The 21,481-nt window shown below is 40.0% G+C and overlaps 1 pseudogene; it reads left to right on the top strand.

Moving 5' to 3' along the window:
* Window positions 1-2,057: 2,057 nt before the first annotated feature.
* The window catches only part of LOC132773420 (catechol O-methyltransferase domain-containing protein 1 pseudogene), a 52,896-nt pseudogene continuing 33,472 nt past the window's right edge, over window positions 2,058-21,481 (top strand).

The following is a 21,481-nucleotide window of genomic DNA, read 5'->3' as shown; positions in this document are numbered from 1 at the left end:
TAAGGAAATGACAAAATTTTATAGGGGATCACTTCCCCCAACTTTCAGACACATTCATACTGTTGGAAGGTTGGGAAAGGTAGTGTCAAGTCCCCAACACCCCAGAAAAAAGGGAGAGACCCCAATAAAAATAGCAAAGCTTTAGTGGTGAGCAAAAAAGAAGTTTCCAGAAATGACTTTTTAAATTTCACTCTCTCCCTGCCTCCCAAAAAAGCTTTTCCTTCTTTCTCTCTCTTCTCTGGCTCCAAACTCTTCCTCTCTCAAAATCTTCCCTTCTCCCTTGCCATTCTCCATTATCCAAACCTCCTTTCCTCTGGTTCCAAGCCCTCAATCCCACACCCAACAGTAACAAGCAGCATAGGTCCAACCTCCCTTCTCCCTTCCTTGGCTGCAATGAGGCTTCCAGCAATGTACTTGAGTTTATATACAGATATGGCTGCCGAACTCTGCAAACCCCTCCCCTCCCGAAAACATAACCCCTGATTGGCTGCAAGGCAAGCATCTTAGGCTTCGCTTCCCAGCAGGATTAGTTGCATTAAAAACTCTTCATAATAGTTCAGACTCACTTCCACATCCCTGAAATCAATCACGGAAGGCAAGTCAAAACTATAAGGGACTACAGCCTCATGGAAACGTGGTGGAAGTCTCTTCATAAGGCAAAAACATTCATTTTTTTTCAAATTACGCCAAATCCGAGCGAATCTATCCAACCCTAGCAATTGATATAGAAGCTCTGCAGTTTCCATGCTGGTTGGGGCATTCTAGGAATTGTAATACAAAATGAATAATCCTTTGACATTCTGTGCATCTGTAGTCATCTTTTTTATGTGCCATTTTTAACTTCTGGCAACTCTAAAGTGACTCTATCATAAATTTTTGCCAAAAATTTGTTTAAAAGAGGTTTCCTTGCCTTTTTGTGAAGGTGACAGAATATAACTAGCTCAAAATCATCCAGTGGGCCAAGTATAATTTGAACCCTGGTCTCCAATGTCTTAGTCCAACACTTTCACTAGCAGTCTGGGCACCTTGAGAAAAACGAAACATAAAAAAAATGACTCAGTCCATAATCAAATATTCTGATTCTTCATTACTTTTGGAGTTACCCTTTTTGGAGGGTCACTCCATAAGTAATGCACTTAAAAAATCTTTGTTATTTGCTGAGGGCACTGAAGAATTCATCCTACAGCTATTCAAATTTAACTCAACCCTCTCCTGCATATGGTGTTATCATAGCACTCCTCCAAGTTGGCTGCTGCTCTTAATATCTGCCAGAAGTGATATGCTACAATTGAGTTCCTGATTTATGAGAATGAGACAGTGAGGAACATTCACAAGTGACTGAAGGTGTATGAAGATGACACTGGACCTCATCACATTAAGGATAGGATTTGCCAGGCATTGTGGTGAATCTGGTGGGCCAAGGGGGGGGGGGGTGGGGAACCCATCACCCTTCACCCCTCATCACCCGGCTTCCCCCTGTTGTTGCCTATGCAAGACAGAAAGCTTCCCATGTTGACGCCACAAGGGCTTACCATGCTCCCATTTCACTTGCGGCATGGAATCCTGTCAGAAGCAGATTGATGTCGTGGGATGGGAGCCAACAGGCTCAGTGCTGCAAGTGAAGTAGGAGCATCATACGGTGGGCAATTTTGCCCATCTGATGAGACTGCCTTTTAGTTGCAATACTAAAAGGGTGGGTCTACTAAAATACTAAATACTAAAAGTCACTGGGTGCACAGATTATCAGTGAAAAATGGTATGCCAAAATTCAAGATGATTTCACACACTGCACAAATAACTGATGATGTGGGGTGAGTGAAATATAATGTTAAAAAATGTCACTTCAAATGGGCATCGGGGAAGCAAGTGTGTGCAGACAGTTGCAGTTGAAGTACGTTTGCACAAAGTGGGTCTTGAGGAAGTTGACAGATGCATACAAGGAAACCTGAAAATCCACATGCAGTGAACTCTTGGCCCAGTATGGGAATGATAGAAATGAATTTCTTTCAAGAGTCATAAGAGGAGATGAAACATGATTATACCATTTTGAACCAGAGATGAAGAGACAATCAATGGAGTGGCATCATATGAATATTCCCACGAAAAAGAAATTCAAAGCTGAACTTTCAGCAGTGGAAGTTATGGTAACTGTCTTCTGGGATTCAGAAGGAGTCTTGCTAGTGGACATCATGTCTAAAGGGACCATCATTCATTCACAAGCATATGTGGAAACACTTAAGAAATTTCAAGCTCACCTGCATCATATTTGTCTACACTGGCAGAAACAAAATGTTTGCTGTTGCATGACAATGCCTCGCCACATGTCAGTTGGCAAACTCAGTGTGAGATTGAAAAACTTGGATGGGTACTCCCACCTTATAGCCCTGATCTGGCACCATCTGACTACCATTTATTTGACAAACTGAAGAACTCTCTGTGTGGGACAAGATTTGAAGATGAATACTCCCTTGTGGCACCTGCTAAATAGTGGCTCAGATGAGATAATCCAGAGTTTTACAATGCAGGCAAACAGGTCCTAGTTTCAAGGTGACATAAGGCTTTTGAAAGGGATGGGGATTATGTGGGAAAGTGACATTTTGTTCCTCAAGCATGTATCAATGTACTGGATAAATACCAGAGATATAGAATAAAATTTATTGGGTTTTTTTAATGGTGTGCATTACTTTTGAAGTGATCCTCTTAGATATAACATAAGCCTGCTTTTACAGAATTGCACTCGGATATTTCACAGTCAATGCTGGAGCATATGTTATTTGGTGTCAAGTACATCAGCTATATTATATACAAGGGGGAAACTGAGATAAAAATTGGCAACAACTCGAGCATTCCACTCATTCCCCACCTCCACCACACAATACACATATCTGTATGATTGGAAAAAATTTTGACTCATATTAGTATTGTTTTGGCTTCAAACCATTGCTAAGATTCCAATGAAAGTTTAATACAAACTGAAAATAAACATAATTAAATCAAGTAAAGAAAACCAATTTTATACAATGCTATTCTGTTTATTTTTAAAACAGGAGCATTGCGTTGTCTGCAATGGATAATTTGGAGATGCCTCCTAGGCCAATTGGTTAAGTAAAATTAGATTCTAGATCTTTCAACACCCTGTAGGAATCTGTCTCAAGATAATATTTCATCACATATTGTGGTATTATGACAAGCAGTGTTTTGCTTTACAGATGGCAAGTATTTCTCGCATGTTTTAACAGTGTTGCATAAGGTAATGGAGTTATTTTGAAGCCTGGGGAACACTAAAATGTTTAATTGAATGTGAAGCCAATCATATGCATATTTAACTAATATGTTTTTAGGGCATATTTAGTAAGGTTATTATCTTGATTTAAAAGGAACTGAAGTAGAAGAAGCAACAGAAGTCCTCTGAGGACTAGCACAGACACTGAGATAGTGACAACTACAATGATTCCTTTGCATTTAATAAAAAAAGTATTTGCTAAAAGAGGCTTCAGGGTATATGAGAAAAACTCATGCATAAATAATATTTAGTTAAGCTGGAATGCATTATTGAACCTTGTATTGAATGGCCATGTTGACTGCCTGTATGTGGATACACATAGTACTGTGAGCAAAGACAATATTCAGCATGAGTGCAATGAAAATTATTTGAGTTCCTTTCTGATCATAGATCAGCACCAAAATATTGCCTGCATTACTTAGGAGGGTTACCCCAGTTTTCCCCAAATGAAAGTTGCAAGCTTCCTTCACTCCTATAAGCAAACTGTGCTCAGTGAAGACTTCTCCTTACTCCATTGTTTCTTCTCAATGAGTCACAATTTTAGAGGAAATCCTTCAGTGGAAGAAGGCAAATTCAATGTGGAGATTCATACTTAGAGTTTAAACGTGTGCCTTTCAAATAAGGATCTTTTCGCATCTTGTGCTCTTATATTTTTAAAATACAACTTTCTGGATTTTTAAAAGGGCAACAGAAAACTTAGATATAAAATTAATCAAATAACATTTATATTGATCAAATAACATGTATATGCATATGGGGAGAACAAACTGTGGAAGATATCGAACATTTCTTAATTGACTGTCCAGCATATACTGAGCTGCAATACAGATATTTACAACCAATATTATCCAACTGCAGGTCCCCCAACAGAAATGATCTTCTGACATTCCTCTTGCAAGGACAGGAAAGATCCACCATAATCAGTGTAAGCCTTTTATTCTGAAAGCTATTAAGAAAAGAGAGCATTTTCTGAAAGAAGGCCCAGGAAAATAAGATTCTGACTGTAAATAGGTCAGCTCTGTTCTCTCCTTTTTGCCTTGTCTTTTACTCATGTTGTATTTTGAAATGGTCATATGACTGGTCAAATAAATACATTAATATTACTATTATATGTATATGATGATATTATAACCAAATGTGAAATGTGATATAAAAGATAACGACAAGATCCTATTCCTACTGCTATGAACTTTCCCAGTCATTTCCATATGTAGTAAACACATCACTTAATTTGTCGGCAGGTGCACAGCTTGAAATGCTCGATGTGAAGATTAATTTGCTTATGATGATTGTTAGAAATGGGGGAATTAATTCAATGTTATTAACCTTAGCAATTGAAATGGTTTAGTTTGGTGAATTGTTTCATTAAATAATTTTGCTAATTTTCAAAACAAACCATGAAATATACAGAGAATGGCATGTGGCTTGTTACCATTGAGTCTTTGACCTGTTAATTCACTAATTAATTTGTTAAGCATTGGTGAATGGGGAAGGTAATTAATTAACATATATTTGCATCCAACTAATTATTTCCAAGTATAGTGTAAGAGTTCCTATGCATTGCTTTTAGCACTCAGACAAATCTTTCTGAAAAATCCAGGGCTCTGAAATTGTTATGCCCATACCAACATTCATTGAATTTATTCTTCTCAGATCACAAGCTAAACCGACTCAAGGGTCTGTCAAAATGAAACAAAATTATAGGTTCAACAAAATGATGGCTTATTGATTACATGGAGGTGTTAAAAGCAATACAGAAACAAAACTAAAGATAAAAATACTGTAGTTCATATTTCTTTTGTTGACCAAGGCTGCCATTTGTTACAGCTGTTAGCCACTGAGTTCCAGATCATATACCAAACATCACCCCATAAATTGAGTTCCTGGGCTAGATTATGACTTAATGTCCCCACTCACCCCTCAGACCAGACCACTGACTTCATTTTCTTCTGATTTCTAAAAACAATTTCTCTCTTCTTCTCTAATATGCTAGCAGCTTTGCAGGCCCTACTGTACAAAAGGAGAGTTTCTCAGACATCTTAAAGCAGAATGTCTTCATTTCTACAACACAAACTAATCTCAAACAGCTTAAATGCAATACCTGAAGAAGCTGCATTGTAATTGTTGTTGAAGTAATTATCAAACAAGATTATTAAGAATCATATCTTAAGTGCACAAACTCTATATATAGGGTGTATGTGAAAGTGCACTTGCCATTATTCTTATTTTTTCATACATCTGGCCCATTTCAAGGGATAACTTGTCTTAACTGTCAAATGATTTTTAGGAAATGATGAGTAGTCATCAACTAGAACACTTTACTTTACTTAGGCGATCCCTCGTTGGACGAGTAAGATGGTCTTCCATTATGGATTTCCTTGTGGGTTCGTATGTGGCTGTGGAGCCCTATTCTTGCTCTGCATCTTCTTCCGCAGTGAGGGCATTGGTTTCCAGGTAGAAGGCGGTCCCGGTCGGGGTTGGCTTGACACGCCTTCCTCCTGGCACGTTTCTCTCTTTCACCCTCCACTCGTGCCTCCTCAAATTCTGCAGCACTGCTGGTCACAGCTGTCCTCCAGCTGGAGCGCTCAAGGGCCAGGGCTTCCCAGTTCTCAGTGTCTATGCCAGAGTTTTTAAGGTTGGCTTTGAGCCCATCTTTGAATCTCTTTTCCTGTCCACCAACGTTCCGTTTTCCGTTCTTAAGTTTGGAGTAGAGCAACTGCTTTGGGAGACGGTGGTCAGGCATCCGGACAATGTGGCCGGCCCAGCGGAGTTGATGTTGGAGGACCATCGCTTCAATGCTGCTGGTCTTTGCTTCTTCCAGCACACTGACGTTTGTCCGCTTGTCTTCCCAGGAGATTTGCAGGATTTTCCGGAGGCAGCGCTGATGGAATTGTTCCAGGAGCTGCATGTGACGTCTGTAGACAGTCCACGTCTCACAGGCATATAGCAGGGTTGGGAAGACAATAGCTTTATAAACAAGCACCTTGGTATCCCTACGGATGTCCCGGTCCTCAAACACTCTCTGCTTCATTCTGGAAAATGCTGCACTTGCAGAGCTCAGGCGGTGTTGTATTTCGGCGTCGATGTTGACTTTGGTGGAGAGGTGGCTGCCAAGGTAGAGGAAATGGTCCACATTTTCTAATGTGACACCATTAAGCTGTATTACTGGCATTGGAGAGGGATTGGCTGGCGACTGCTAGAACAGCACCTTGGTTTTCTCAATGTTCAGTGACAGGCCGAGCTTCTCATATGCTTCTGCAAAGGTGTTTAGAGTGGCTTGTAGATCTTCTTCTGAATGCGCACAGACGACATTGTCATCAGCATACTGGAGTTCTATAACAGCTGTTGTTGTAACCTTGGTTTTGGCTTTCAGTCTGCTGAGGTTGAATAGCTTGCCATCTGTCCGATAGATTATTTCCACTCCGGTGGGAAGCTTCCCATCAACAAGGTGAAGTATCATAGCGATGAAGATGGAGAACAGAGTTGGGGCAATAACACATCCCTCTTTGACACCTGATTCCACCTTAAATGGGTCACTTTGGGAGCCACTGCTGTCCAAGACTGTTGCCATCATGTCATCGTGGAGGAGCCGCAGGATGTTCACAAATTTGTTTGGGCACCTGATTTTGTGGAGGATGGTCCAGAGAGTGCTGCGATTCACTGTGTCGAATGCCTTTGCAAGGTCGATGAATGCCATGTACAGAGGTTGGTTTTGTTCTCTGCATTTTTCTTGGAGCTGTCTTGCAGTGAAGATCATGTCCACTGTTCCTCTGGAGGGGCGGAAGCCATTCTGGGATTCTGGGAGGGTGTCTTCTGAGAGGGGCAGAAGGCGGTTTGCAAGGATTCTTGCAAGGATTTTCCCAGCGGAGGTTAGAAGGGAGATACCTCGATAGTTTCCGCAGTCTGTTCTTTCCCCTTTTTTGAAGAGGGTGATGATGGTGGCGTCCTTGAAATCTGCTGGGATTTTCTCGGTCACCCACACTTTTTCTATGAGCTGGTGGAGTTGGTGTGTCAGCTCAGGTCCTCCCTCTTTAAAGATTTCAGCAGGGATCCCATCTGGTCCACTGGCTTTGTTATTCTTCTGTTGGCTGATGGCATTGCTGACTTCTTCCAAACTAGGCAGTGCTGCAAGCTCGTCCCTGGTTTGTTGTTGCGGGATTTGTGAGAGGACCTCTTCGGCCACATTGGAGCTGCGGTTCAGGAGGCTTTGGTAGTGTTCTTTCCAACGTAGTGCAATTGAGTTTTGGTCCTTCAGGAGTTTGGTTCCATCTGATGAGCGTAGAGGCTGTATCCCATGGTTTCTTGGTCCATAGATGACCTTTGTGGCTTTGAAGAATCCCTGAGCATCATGGGTATCTGCCAGGTGTTGGATTTCTTCAGCCTTCTTTGTCCACCAGATGTTCTTGAGTTCTCTTGTCCTTCTTTGGACCTCAGCTTTTGCACTGGCATAGATCTTTTTCTTAGCAGCACAGTTGATGTCTCTCTGCCATGCTTGGAAGGCTTTCCTTTTCTTGTCAATTAGCTGTTGGATCTCGATGTCATTTTCATCAAACCAGTCTTGATGTTTCTTGGCTTGGTATCCAATGGTTTCTTCGCAGGCTTGGATGATGGAGGTCTTCAGTTTGTTCCAATGTTCCTCGACACTTTCGGGGTGTACTGTGGGTAGATGGTCCTTGAGTGCTGTTTGGAGATGGGCTCGTCTGGAGGGCTCCTGAAGGGCTTGGGTGTTCATTTTGCGCCTTGTCTTCCTTCCTTGGAGTCTGCGCTTGGGGGCAATCTTGAGAGCCATCGAGGATCGAATTAGCCTGTGGTCAGTCCAGCAGTCGTCAGCACCTGTCATGGCTCTTGTGAGGAGCACATCACGGCGGTCTCTGGCGCGTGTGATTACATAGTCTAAGAGGTGCCAATGCTTTGACCGGGGGTGCTTCCATAATGTCTTGAACTTGTTTTTCTGGCGGAAGAGCGTGTTGGTGATGAGAAGGTTGTGCTCCGCACATTTGGTGAGAAGCAGGATGCCATTTGAGTTACTGTTTCCAACCCCGTCTTTTCCGATGGTCCCTGGCCACAGGTCGAAGTCTCGCCCGACTCTTGCATTGAAGTCCCCCATGAGGATGATTTTGTCCTCCTTAGGTATCCCCGATAGGACGGTATCCAGCTGACAGTAGAATTTCTCCTTGATGTCTTCGTCAGCATCTAGTGTTGGTGCATAGGCACTTATGATGGTTGCCTGTTGGTTTTTGGCAAGATCGATTCGGAGGGTTGAGAATCGTTCGTTGATGCCAGTGGGTACTTCGGACAGATGTTTCACCAGATCATTCCTGATGGCAAAGCCAACTCCGTGCATTCTTTGGTCTTTTTCGGGCAGTCCCTTCCAGAAGAAGGTCTAGCCTCCTTTTTCTTCCTTCAGCTGTCCCTCTCCTGCTCTCTGGGTCTCCTGAAGGGCTGCTATGTCGATGTTGAGGCGTCCCAGCTCCCTTGCAATGATGGCAGTTCTGCGTTCGGGGCGTTCACTGCCACTGTCGTCCATCAGAGTCCGTATGTTCCACGTACCGAAGTTCATTTTCCTTTTTTGGCCGCAGGGTGGTGACCCCACTGGACGCGGCAGTCCAGTCAGGGATAAGTGAGGCAGACTATGTTTAGGGCACCTTTTCTAGCCCCCTCCCCATGTGGGGTGAGCAGAGTGGGTCCTCAATAGGGCTGCTCAGTCGCGGATACAGCTGCCGAACTACTCAACTGCCTCAGACCTTGAGGTAGAACGACTGAGTCCATACCCACCGCCCATGTGCCAGTCTGTGACTAGGGGCTTCCAGATTTCACAGTCCTGACCCCGTCGCCACTCGCTGATCGCCATGGGACTTCGGTTGCTTGGTTTTTATTTTCTTTGGAAGATGCCTGTGCGTGGGGTTTTTTTGTGTGGAGGTCAGTGCACAGAGTGAGGTTCCACTGGTGATGTAGTTTAACACAATGACTGTGGCTTCTCAGTCTGTTGCAGCCTTCTTCCGCCTTCGCAGCCGTTGTAACATGTGCCATGTTATCCTCCGCCTGCTCCGCCGTTGAGGTCTTTGGGTCTTCGGACTGTGCTTGGTCTGGAACCTCCCCCGCGGCCACTCCTGGGAGCGCACAACTCTAGTTGTTGTGCCTACAGGTTCATCGGAACAACTAGAACACACACACACACATATAGCCCTATTTTCTGCTGATGTTTCCATTATCAAATGAATATAACAGGATAGTGGATGTTATGATCAGTGGGGTGGTGCTTTTCCTTAATTGTGTATTAGTTTCAGTGATTGTGATCTCAGCTCCATTGGGATCAGATATATTCAGACTTGATCCTTTCTGATGCAGATCCTGTATTCAAACTGAATTTAAGTATCACCACTATCAGTGCTGATAAAGCTATGATGACTGCTTACCCGCCTGTCCATTCACCCATCCATTTAACATGTTTACATAACATTTTGTGACTAACAGATCCCAAAGGAAGGGATTAAACCAACCGAATTTGTAACAGGCAATTTTAATAGGATTTCCTGCTTGTCACATTCAAAATTTACCATTTTCAAAAAAAAAAAAAAAGGAGGGAAAAGCTTTACAAAGTTTGTCTTAACTGCTCAGTTCTCTCATTTGCTTTAATGTGGTTTTTATCCTGGAATCTTTTTCCCGACAGCATATTTTAGTGACATTATAGTGATTGCCATGTTCTTGAAGAGAGGATATTTCCCACGTTATTCTAGTAACAAGCCAATTGATAATATTCATTGATAAAGCAAAAAAATAGAAGGGTGAAAGGACAATGATTTATGTATTATCAGCAGTCCAAGTAGTGGGATTCTCCAAAAAACTTTCACTTTACTATATTTGGTTATCTGGACTGGTGCTCAAAATGTCACCTATATCAATAATCTCCTCACTCCGTCTGTTCCAGAGTTGGAACAGACGGAGTGAGACTTGGAAATTAAAGAAGAGTGAGACCGCTATTGCCATAACCCTGTCTTTCTTTCCTATGAGTCTTTTGGCTGTCTTGATTTTTCTGCCCCCTTTGTCCTGAGCAAAACCACTTATGATCTCATCACATTACTTATGGAATTCGCCACACATTATGGCAAATCCGTCATGGTGCATTGGGGGGGGGGGGACTCATCACCCCTTATTGCCCAGCTTCCCCCTTACCACATTCCATGGGGGGAAGCTTCTGCCACCCAATTTCACCTCATTGTAGGCTATACAACATGGGAATCCTCCTGTGTTGCTGCTGCAGCTGCATATGACCTTCTTACTCTTCTTCCACCACAGAGGCCCACCAGAAGTAGTTTGATGTTGTGGGATAGGAGCCAGTGAGCTCCATGGCACAAGTAGTGTAGGATCATCACATGATGGGTGATTTAACCTGTCTGATGAGGTCATAGGTGTTACCTTTCAAAATTAGTATGGGGCTGGTAAACTGTAAACTGCAATATTGTTCCTGTTCATTTGCTGTATACAGTGAAGACATCAAGCAATCCTGTGATAGTCTTCCTTTTTCACAATAGCCCCACAATCCTCTGCCTTATTTGGGATGATTCTGATCATCTTTTCATCTAACTTTAAATTGCAGCAGTAACAGAATAAGTTATTACACACAAATACCAATTAAACAGACAAATTAACAAGAAAGACAAGCCAAAAATATTATGGTAAACTATTCAACAAAATAAGGAAAGACTTAGCAAAACCAACAACCACTCACCATCACTGCATCTCTTTTGCGATTTACTTCTTACATAGAATGAGGGAAGAGACTGACTATATTATCTCAATGGCCTCACATCATTCCTTCCCATCAACACTTTGGAGAGTGGTGATGAGATTCATGCCCCTGCATGCTCCAACGATCAATAGATACATCTAGTTTCCCACTTTCTTCCTCCATATCATACCATCTTGGTTTCTGTTTTGTATGTTCATGTCAAAAGATAAACAACTTAGTTCTCTACTGATAATTTTTGACATCTAGAGCCACAAATGAAGGACCCAAAACTTTATTGGTCCAAACCAACGCTATTCACTTCTTATTTGGGATTTGGCCAAAGCAGTTGCAAGGATATGGTATATCATTGTTATATACAGATTTTAATCTTGAATGACAAGATATAAGTGCTCTTAGTTTTAATAAATTTGGACTGGCAGAAATTCCAAGTCAAACAGATATGGGCATCTACTGTAGCAACATGTGTAACTATTTTCACTCATTCGAGTTACAGGAGTACGTATGTCTTATAATGAGTCAGACTATTTAGTGTAGCTTTTTCCCTGACTGACAGTTCTCCAGGATTTTACTCGAAAACCTTTCACATTACCTGTTACCTGATTCTTTTCACAAGAGAGACTAGAGTCTGAACCTGGGATGTTCTGTATGCAAGACAGAAAAGTTTGGAGTCTCTTTTTAGCAAGAAATGAAGTCTATATAGCCATCAATCAAACCAAAGTTTCATGAAACTGGTAGGAGAAAGAAGAAAAAAAATGTGAGAGTTGAAGATAAAGAGAATCTTAAAAGGACAATGTTGAGCTTTGAAGTTCTAAGCACAATTTTTCCCATTGGATACACCAGCAAGGTACTTCGTTGGGAAAACTTTAGGGGGAAAAGTTGGGCAACACACTGCTTTAACAAATAGGAACAAATATTGGCTGTTTGCTATGTAGTCACAGACACATAGAACTTTAAAGGCAGAATGGATCATTTAATCCAGGACTTCTTAAGCCTTTTCCACTCGCAATCAAGTATTTTTTACACAACACCGGGTATATAGCTATATAAAATAAGTGTACAAATCAAACACTTACTAATGATAAGTCATACAGAAACTTATTTTAAAACAATTCTATGATATGCATATAATGTTACTATTTATTAAATTTGCATGGTAATGAGTTGGCTGTGCTTGGTTTTTTTACATAAATATTTAAATCTTGACTGAATATTTGATAGTTCAGAATGTAGAGCATCTTCAACATTTTTCATGCTAGCCCTAAGTGACAGAATAGATCCTGTTGGCTTTCCTTGTTCTCCTGGATTCGTGTAAATGTCGAAAAGAGCCACACAAGCTATACAACCACTTTGTGGCAAACTAGCTACACGGATTTTTCATGACCCCAACATTCAGTTAGGGGATCCCAAGTGGGGTAGGAACCCACAGTTTAAAAAACTATGATCTAATCCAACCTCCTGCTAATTCAGGAATTTATGGTGTAAACAAGCATAACAGAGACCCTTTCATTCCCTGTTTAAAAATATCTAATTAGGGAGACTTCACGGCCTTCTGAGGTTAGCCATTCAATTGCTGAGCAACTCCTATTGTCAGAAAATGATTTTTTTCCTATTATGCAGAAAAAAACATCCATGCCTTTTTTGGATAGAAAGTGGTAGCCAGGAAAAGCAAGCAATAGCAAGCAGTTCTCCATGTTGCCACTACACGAGCCACAGAGGCAGATAAAGTAGCTCTTCCATTGTACTGAACCCCTGCTCTATGACTTGTGACCTTGGTATCTGCTAAACTGAATTCATTACCAGATGACTTTGTAACCAAAAATCTAGATTGTCTACCTATAACAGAATTTTCTCTTCTCCTTTCCTGTTTCTTTTCCTTTTGTGTTGGGTCTTTTCAACTCTTAGGCCACTTCCACACAACTGTATCAAATCCACATTGAACTGGGTTATATGGCAGTGTTGACTCAGATAACCCAGTTCAAAGCAGATATTGTGGATTATCTGTTTTGATATTCTGGGTTGTATAGCTGTGTGGAAGGGCCCTAAGTGTGGATAGCACTGGGACTGTGGTGCAGCTGGCTGGGAGTCAGCTGCATTAAGATCGCTACTGACCGAAAGGTCATGAGTTCAAAGCCAGCCTGGGTCAGAGTGAGTGTCCAACCAATTTGTGTAGCTTGCTGTCAACCTTTGTGGCCCGAAAGACAGTTGCATCTGTCAAGTAGGAAATTCAGTTACCGCCTATGCGGGGAGGCTAATTTAACTAATTTACGATGCCATAAAAATCTCCAGCAAGCCTGCAAAGAATGAGGAAGTACTTCATCAGTGTCACAAATGGACGGTGAAGCAATGGCTCCTCTGGTGGCCAGAATACCTTCATGAAAAGTTGGAATGTTAAATTACCTCTGTGTCTGTCTATATATGTTGTGTGTTTATGGCATTGAATGTTTGCCATGCATATGTAATCTGCCCTGAGTCCCCTGTGGGGTGAGAAGGGCGGAATATAAATACAGTAAATAAATAAATAAATAAATAGTATTACTGATACGATGCCATAAAAATCTCCAGCAAGCCTGCAAAGAATGAGGAAGTACTTCATCAGTGTCACAAATGGACGGTGAAGCAATGGCTCCTCTGGTGGCCAGAATACCTTCATGAAAAGTTGGAATGTTAAATTACCTCTGTGTCTGTCTATATATGTTGTGTGTTTATGGCATTGAATGTTTGCCATGCATATTGTAATCTGCCCTGAGTCCCTTGTGGGGTGAGAAGGGCGGAATATAAATACAATAAATAAATAAATAGTATTACTGATACTAAAAATTTCTGAAGAGATTGCTGCAATAGCCTTTTCAAGTGTAGGGATGGGGTGGGGGGACCAAAGTAAATATATGTATTATAATAAATATTATGAGATTCTTAATATTCACACATCGCCTTCTAAATGCCTTCATAAACAATTACTACATTTTGCTTTTCCCTCCATGATGCTTTAAGAAAGCTGGATTGTATATAATCCTAAATGTTAAGATAACAAATATGTGATCCTTTTCTCTCCTGCTTTAAATTATGTTAATTGAGAAGGGGATGCTTTCTCCATAAACTGTCTGGAACTTGGCTGTTTGTTGTTAGCTGATCTGGATATTCTCATCAGATAGTGATTTCTTTTCAAAGCAGCCTTTTGCAAAAAGTGATTTGTATGTAGCAATTTTCCTGACTCCTGCTGTTTATGTTCACATCTGTGCTGCAAACAGTAGGGAAACCTTTGCTATTTTCTGATCATTTTGATTTATGGGTGCTTGAAGAAATTTGAACAGGAAATTGGATCTGATTGCGCAGCCATTGCTAAAATCAATAAAGAAAAGAAGCAGGCTAAAAAGATTTAGTTTTGTTTTTCTATATTATCTTGGGCTCTCGAAGGATGGCAACACACTGCACTGAGCAAAGGAATATGCAGTGTGCCACACCATCACATTGGAATTCAATAACTTTATCAGTCTGTTAACTCAATTTTCCCAAATTATTTTGTTTTACATAATAGGGACATCCCAGATCAAGTAATTCAGCTCATGTATCTTCTGAATCACCATTTACACTGGCGAGCTCAACATGCATTTCTTTCTGCTGAACAGCAAAAGAAAAGAATTTAAATTTGCTAGCGTGATTACATAAAATCAGTGAACCCTTTGTAATCAAGTTTCTTTCCTCGGTTTTATGACACTTACATTACAATTCACATTAATGCAATGAAAAGACAGCTACTTTTGACTTCTTCCTTAAACAATTTTTACTTTTATTGAGGGGCTATTTTGTTTCCGTGTTTAGGACCTCTGTTGAATCACACAAATGGCACTAACTATTTTAAACTAAGCCACATTTGATTTAGTACAGACTAGTGTGTAGACACTTAGTGCTATTATAAAACCAGTACTGGGTCTCTGTGCCTACTTCTTTCTGTGAAAGTGCCTAATGTATTCTGTCCCACTGAAAATGGATTAAATATCATTTTTAAAGTTCAAAAAAATTCATGACATAGTTACTCACCTATCCTAGGTGACAACGTCGTCTGTGCGCATTCAGAAGAAGATCTACAAGCCACACTAAACACCTTCGCAGAAGCATAAGAGAAGCTCAGCCTGTCATTGAACATCGAAAAAACCAAAGGTGCTGTTCCAGCAGACACCAGCCAAGCCCTCTCCAATGCCAGGGATACAGCTTAATGGTGTAACATTAAAAAATGTTGATCATTTCCGCTACCTTGGTAGCGACCTCTCCACCAAAGTCAACATCGACACCGAAATACAACACCGCCTGAGCTCTGCGAGTGCAGCATTTTTCCGAATGAAGCAGAGAGTGTTTGAGGACTGGGACATCTGTAGGGATACCAAGGTGCTTGTTTATAGAGCTATTGTCCTCCCAACCCTGCTATATACCTGTGAGATGTGGACTGTCTACAGACGTCACATGCAACTCCTGGAACAATTCCATCCTGCAAATCTCTTGGGAAGACAAGCAGACAAACGTCAGCATGCTAGAAGAAACAAAGACCACCAGCATTGAAGTGATGGTCCTCTGCCATCAACTCTGCTGGACCGGCCACGTTGTCCAGATGCCCGACGACCGTCTACCAAAGCAGTTGCTCTACTCTGAACTCAAGAACGGAAAACAGAATGTTGGTGGGCAGGAAAAGAGATTTAAAGATGGGCTCAAAGCCAACCTTAAAAACTCTGGCATAGATACTGAGAACTGGGAAGCCCAGGCCCTTGACTGTGCCAGCTGGAGGTCAGCTGTGACCAGCAGTGCTGCAGAATTTGAAGAGGCACAAATGAAAGGGAGAAGCGTGCCAGAGGAAGGTGCGTCAAGCCAACCCCAACCGAGACCGCCTTCCACCTGGAAACCAATGCCCTCACTGCAGAAGAAGATGCAGAGCAAGAACAGGGCTCCACAGCCACATACAGACCCACAAGAATACTGGAAGACAATCCTCCTTGGAAAATGAGGGATCGCCTAAGTACGTAAGTAAAGTAATCCTAGGGGAAATGCTGCCCATTCTTGCCCTTGGGGCTAGGACAAGAATATTATGTACAGATCGAAATTATCAAAATGTATCAAATCACTCTGGTACAAGCCTTGGAAAATTGCACTTTATAACAAAAGAATGCAGATCCTCAGCAATGTTTTATCCTGTGAAATTTGCTCAGGTGAATTTGATACCGTTTAGAAACAAACTCCACAGCTGTTCAAATTATTCATCACTTCTTTCAAGAAAAAATTGCTAAAGAATAGCAATTAAAATTAGTTGTATTCAATGTGTAAGTTTCCCCGAGTTCCAGTTTTGGGAGAAAAAAAATGGTTATATAAATATATTTCTCCTCCTCATAATCCAAGTTTTACCAGAACATAAATTAGAGTTTTTGATGCAGTGATTGAGAAAGACCTTTCCATTTTTAAAGTGAAATGACTTGCTGAAATTATGATAAAACAAGTTAGGGTCAAAGGAGATGAAAGCCTTACAATATAATTAAATATTATTCTGCTTTGAGCAATGACAAGGCTTCTGTTTGTCATAGTACAGGGTTAGTCAAAATGCATAGGCCAAACATACATACAATTGTATGTATGTTTGGCCTATGCAATTTGACTAACCCTGTATATGCTCTCTCACTTCTTTTTCAGGCATACAAAAATGCTTTGTTTTATGGGCGCTCATTAAGTAAACATGAAGTACATTTGTGAGTTTGATAACTGAAGAAAACATTGGTAAGGAATATCCATTTTTGTAGGAGGGGCTATAATAATCTTTGGGAATATAATTTTTTTAAAAATATTTAACTTGGCAAACCCCTCACAAGGAAGGCAAATGGTACAATGTGGAAATCTAGTGTAAAGAAATGGTGCTGGAGTGCCATCAGGACAGAAACTGTGTACCAGAAAACAAGAATGGGTGGCTTATTTTTTCCTCCATATTAATTTTACATACTCCATATTCCTGCTATCTCTAATATGAAAAATTCTGTAAATTTAGATTTTCAGTTTTAAATTGAGAATCAAGGAGGGATATTCACTCTACCTTTACTTTACCTATTTATTTATTCTACCTTGTATGTCCAACTGAATGAAATTCTGCTCTTCCCTGTTAGCTATCCAGAAAATGTCCCAAAAGAGGTCCTACTGACATTATTACTCTTCAGCATGGGTTAGCAAGTCTAGACCTTCTAAATGATCTAGACTACGTTTTCAAAAATTACAGTTTATACTAGTTGAAATTTCTGGGTGTTGAAATCCAAAACATAAGTAAGAGAAAATGTTCTGAAACCCTTGTCTCAAAATTGATGGGACTTTAGATTTAATAGTCTACCAATGGTCAAAGATTACTTCCTTCCCAGTTTCTCCCAAATAAATAACTGCAAAAATAGTTTTGTGTGCCCCCATTTAACCATTATGATGCTGCAGTTCTCATTCACACCTTTGTACTGAAATTGCTAATGATTATCCAATCATAAACAAAGTAGGACCAGATAACATATATCAACAACTAATAGATCCTGGAATATCAAGTCATATGGACCAAATAACTGTTCCATGTCCTGTCAAGCAAAATAATCAGATTAGCAAAGTGGATAGATGGACAACCATTAATAATAGTCATTATTCCACCTGTTTCTGAGATTGTTTCTGGAAGTGATGAGAAGAAAAATAGTAGACATTCAATGGCAATTTTGAAATGGTTTCATTGTAGAGCAGACAGCACTGTCTCTTGAAAAGGTTTAACAAATCATGGAGAAACATACTGTTCTGATAGCTGTAGTCATAAGTGGATTCATTATTTTAAACATTAAAAATCAAATGATTTCAATGCCTCAAGAATGCACCCCAGAATTTTTATATCCATGATTCATGATGGGAAGCTGAACCATGGAATTCCCAGTTCCATCTTAATACCCACTTCCCTAACTAGAATGGCTTGTCAAGATTATCATTGTGTATAATCTCTGCATGAATCTTTCAGGCTCTGATCAGAGCACTAATATGCTAACAATATGCCGAACCTTGGGGAAAATTGGGCTTTGGTAAATGAAAAGAGGATGAAAAATCAAGAAGAATGTTCTGCAATCTTGACCAAAATTGCAGCTGCTTTTTAGATACTTTCATTTTTACCTCCCTTGCAGGTAAAGGTGCAAGGAGGAAGGTTAACAGGTCTCTAAGAGAGTACATTAGCAAACAAACAAAAATTATTGAAATAGCAGTCATACAAATTAGTAATAACAGTAATTGTTTTCATCTCTCCAGCACTAGGATTAAAAAAACTGCATTGTATAAGCTGTAGGATATTTTTCTGACTTCAATGAGAATTCCAATTAAGTCTGTAAAAATTATTTGGTTGTATTCTTAATGAGCTAGCAGAATTCGTAACAGGTTCAGATCAGATTTGATTTGGTTGTGAAATTGAACAGCACTGTTTGAAATTATTCAGGCCAATTTGAAGATTTGGAAATAATAACAATAATTATTATTATTTTAGAAAATTTATTTATTTATTTATTTAAAACTTTTATATCCCAATCTTCTCTACCTCCATGGAGGGACTCAGACCGGCAAGAAAAGCAAGGTAGTGTGTCTCTAATTTAACTATATAAAGAAATATGACTCTGATATAATGTAAAGGCCAAAGATTTATGGATAAGCTTGGCTTTGCTTATTCATGGATCTAATGTGTAATGACTTTATCCCTCAGGAGGCAAATTGAGGATGAGGAAACCAGGGAAAAGTGTCCTGAAGAGTGGGAACTCATCTTACCATACCTTTGGGTATGGCCAGCCATCCCACGATATTTCCCTGTCTTCTCCTTTTCCTTTGCTTCCCGCCACTTTTTTCATTCAAGAGATGGGGAACACCTGACTCTTGAAAATAACATCTTATCTCCAGCTTTGCATGTTGGCAAGAGAGATTCCCATTTTATTTTATTTTATGTCTTGTTTTGTGGAAATCTGTGCCATGTGTAAGCCACCCCAAGTCCTTTTGGGGAGATGGAGGTGGGGTACAAAAATTAAGTTATTCAAAAAGTTATTATTGTTCCACCACCTTTCTGTCTCCCTTTGAAGGCTTTATTAGAACTAAGTGTATAGGCTGGATGCTCTTTGTTGCTGTAATGCAATCAATCTCTCAGGCATCCCATCCAATATTTTGAGATAATCTTAATGGAAATAAAACCATTCTTGTTATAAAGTTATTTTTTCAGTGCTGTGATGACATGTAAAGCTTAAATATGAAGCAAAATCCCTCAATAGTGTATTCCTGGGTTGTTTCATTTCCCCACATCTCTCCTGACACCTGCGCTATGCATCAGCCAGATAAAATGCTTTGTCTAGGCTATCATTCTATATGCACATTATAATGACCCTGTATTGAACCTCTCATGATTTAATATAAGGCTTTCACTATTAGAGGCACTTTACCTTGAAAAATACTGCATAGATAATGTGGATTTGACTGGATACTCATAATGCATACAAGAGCTAATAGCAGCTTTACATAATGTTGTGGAAAGAAACACAGTATAATGATGCAACACATTTCTGAAATTAGCCATTATCAAGTTGGACTGATTATTTATGCAGTCCTGGGAAAGTGTACAGGAAATGTTGTCTTTCTGGCATGGGTGCTAGAAATCTAGGAAAAGTCGTGTAGTGTGTGATGTCAAACTGCATTCATTCTACTGTGTAGATGCACTCATCAGCGTATTCTAGCTGCTCAAATTGGGGTACAACAAAGGTGTTCCATCATCTCAACTATGTCTGAGGATTCATGATCACAGCTATTCATTTCTTACTTTTCATAGTTCTGGATTAATGAAGGTATATATCATAATGTAAGACTTGAAGTGAAAAAATAAAAATAAAATATTCTCCTCTTTCTGTGTATGTTAAATGTTGTTAGCATAATTGGCTTACTAACCTCACTAATATGAAGGGCCTTATTCTAAACCAGTGGTTCACAACCTGTGGTCCATGGACCACCAGTGGTCTGGAAGAACTAAAATATGGTCTGCAGCCTCACCATTGCAACACTGCTGCAACAAGAGCAGCGGGGTTTACGAAACCCTCTTATGGTGCTGAGGCTTATCAAACATGTGGGCAAGCAGATGACAATTACTAGATGGTATATTTTCTACATCAGAAACTAGAGCTGATGTGGTCTATCCAATGCAATTTTCTGAATCAGCACCCCAAATAACCAAACCGAAACAAAAGTTGACCAAAAACTGATTTGTAACCCTTTTGGTACTAACGTTGGAGAGTGGTCCCTGGTCAAGTGGTCTCTGGTCAAAAAAAGGTTGGGATCGACTGCTCTAAACGGATGAGCACTTGGAGAAAGTCTAGAAGTTCTGAACATCTGTGGTATTAAAATATTAATTCTTTGGGAATGGCTTTGTGCTTCATTCCCAACAATTTGTACTTGGAAAAAAATATGGCAGCATCCATAGGCCTCAACTATTATACAAGTTTTGTGTGGGGGAAGTACAGCATGACCACTAAAGGCATTTAAAAAGACATTTTCAACATCTGAAAGCCAGTTATAATGGGAGTAAAATTTAAAGCTGCTTGAAGCAGTAATTACCTATTTTTTTTTCTTTTTTAGAGTTCTGTACCTTAAAGGATTTATTTATTTACTATATTTGTATACCGCTTTTCTCAGCCCTTGGATGGCTCAAAGCGGTTAACAATAGCAAAATTCAATGCTCAGAATAACATAAAACAGTTAAAAACAATTAAAACAGTTGCATATTAAAACAAACCATTATACATCAATAAAGATCTCGTTAGCTTCTCATAATTCCCTTGTAAACCTGTATGTAATGGAGGTTTTTAGTGGCTAGAGATTTCATTTTAATTTAAAATAAATAAAATCTGGAAGAAACTTGGGAAAAGCAAAAACAGAAGCAGACCTTGGCAATAACATTATCTGCAACTTTTAAGGATAAAGAATGAATAATGACATCAATCCACTGAAAATGTAAGGTTAAGAAATAGTTGTTTCTTACTTGGAAAAGCTGCTTGGGGGGAGCTTTTTGGCTATTTGAGTCCTTTTTTCTAACACATAGCTTAGTTTGCAAAGAATCTGATAAAGAAGCTCCTGTCTACAAAAACTTGTTATGTCTCCAGTCCCTAATTTCCTTTTAATTCTCTGCCTAGCTGAACTTTTTTTTTTGCTAGCATCAGCAATGGGAATAAGAGGAAAGAGAGTTAGGAAACATATGCTTTCAGTGTTCAATTACAGTAGAACATGTGCACTAAATAACATAATAAAGTTTGATCAGGTTAAAATAGGATTCCAATCCAGCTAATCCTACTGTACCTGTGTGGGCTGATTAAAACAGGCGAGATAAATAGTGATGGCCTCCAGAATGCATCATGAATGCATGCATACTTGTCGTGCATTCATGACAAAGAAAG

Source organism: Anolis sagrei, chromosome 4, assembly GCF_037176765.1.
Source record: "Anolis sagrei isolate rAnoSag1 chromosome 4, rAnoSag1.mat, whole genome shotgun sequence".
Taxonomy (NCBI): Eukaryota; Metazoa; Chordata; class Lepidosauria; order Squamata; family Dactyloidae; genus Anolis; species Anolis sagrei.
Note: the sequence above shows the minus strand (reverse complement) of the source record. Positions and strands in the feature narration are given on the sequence as shown.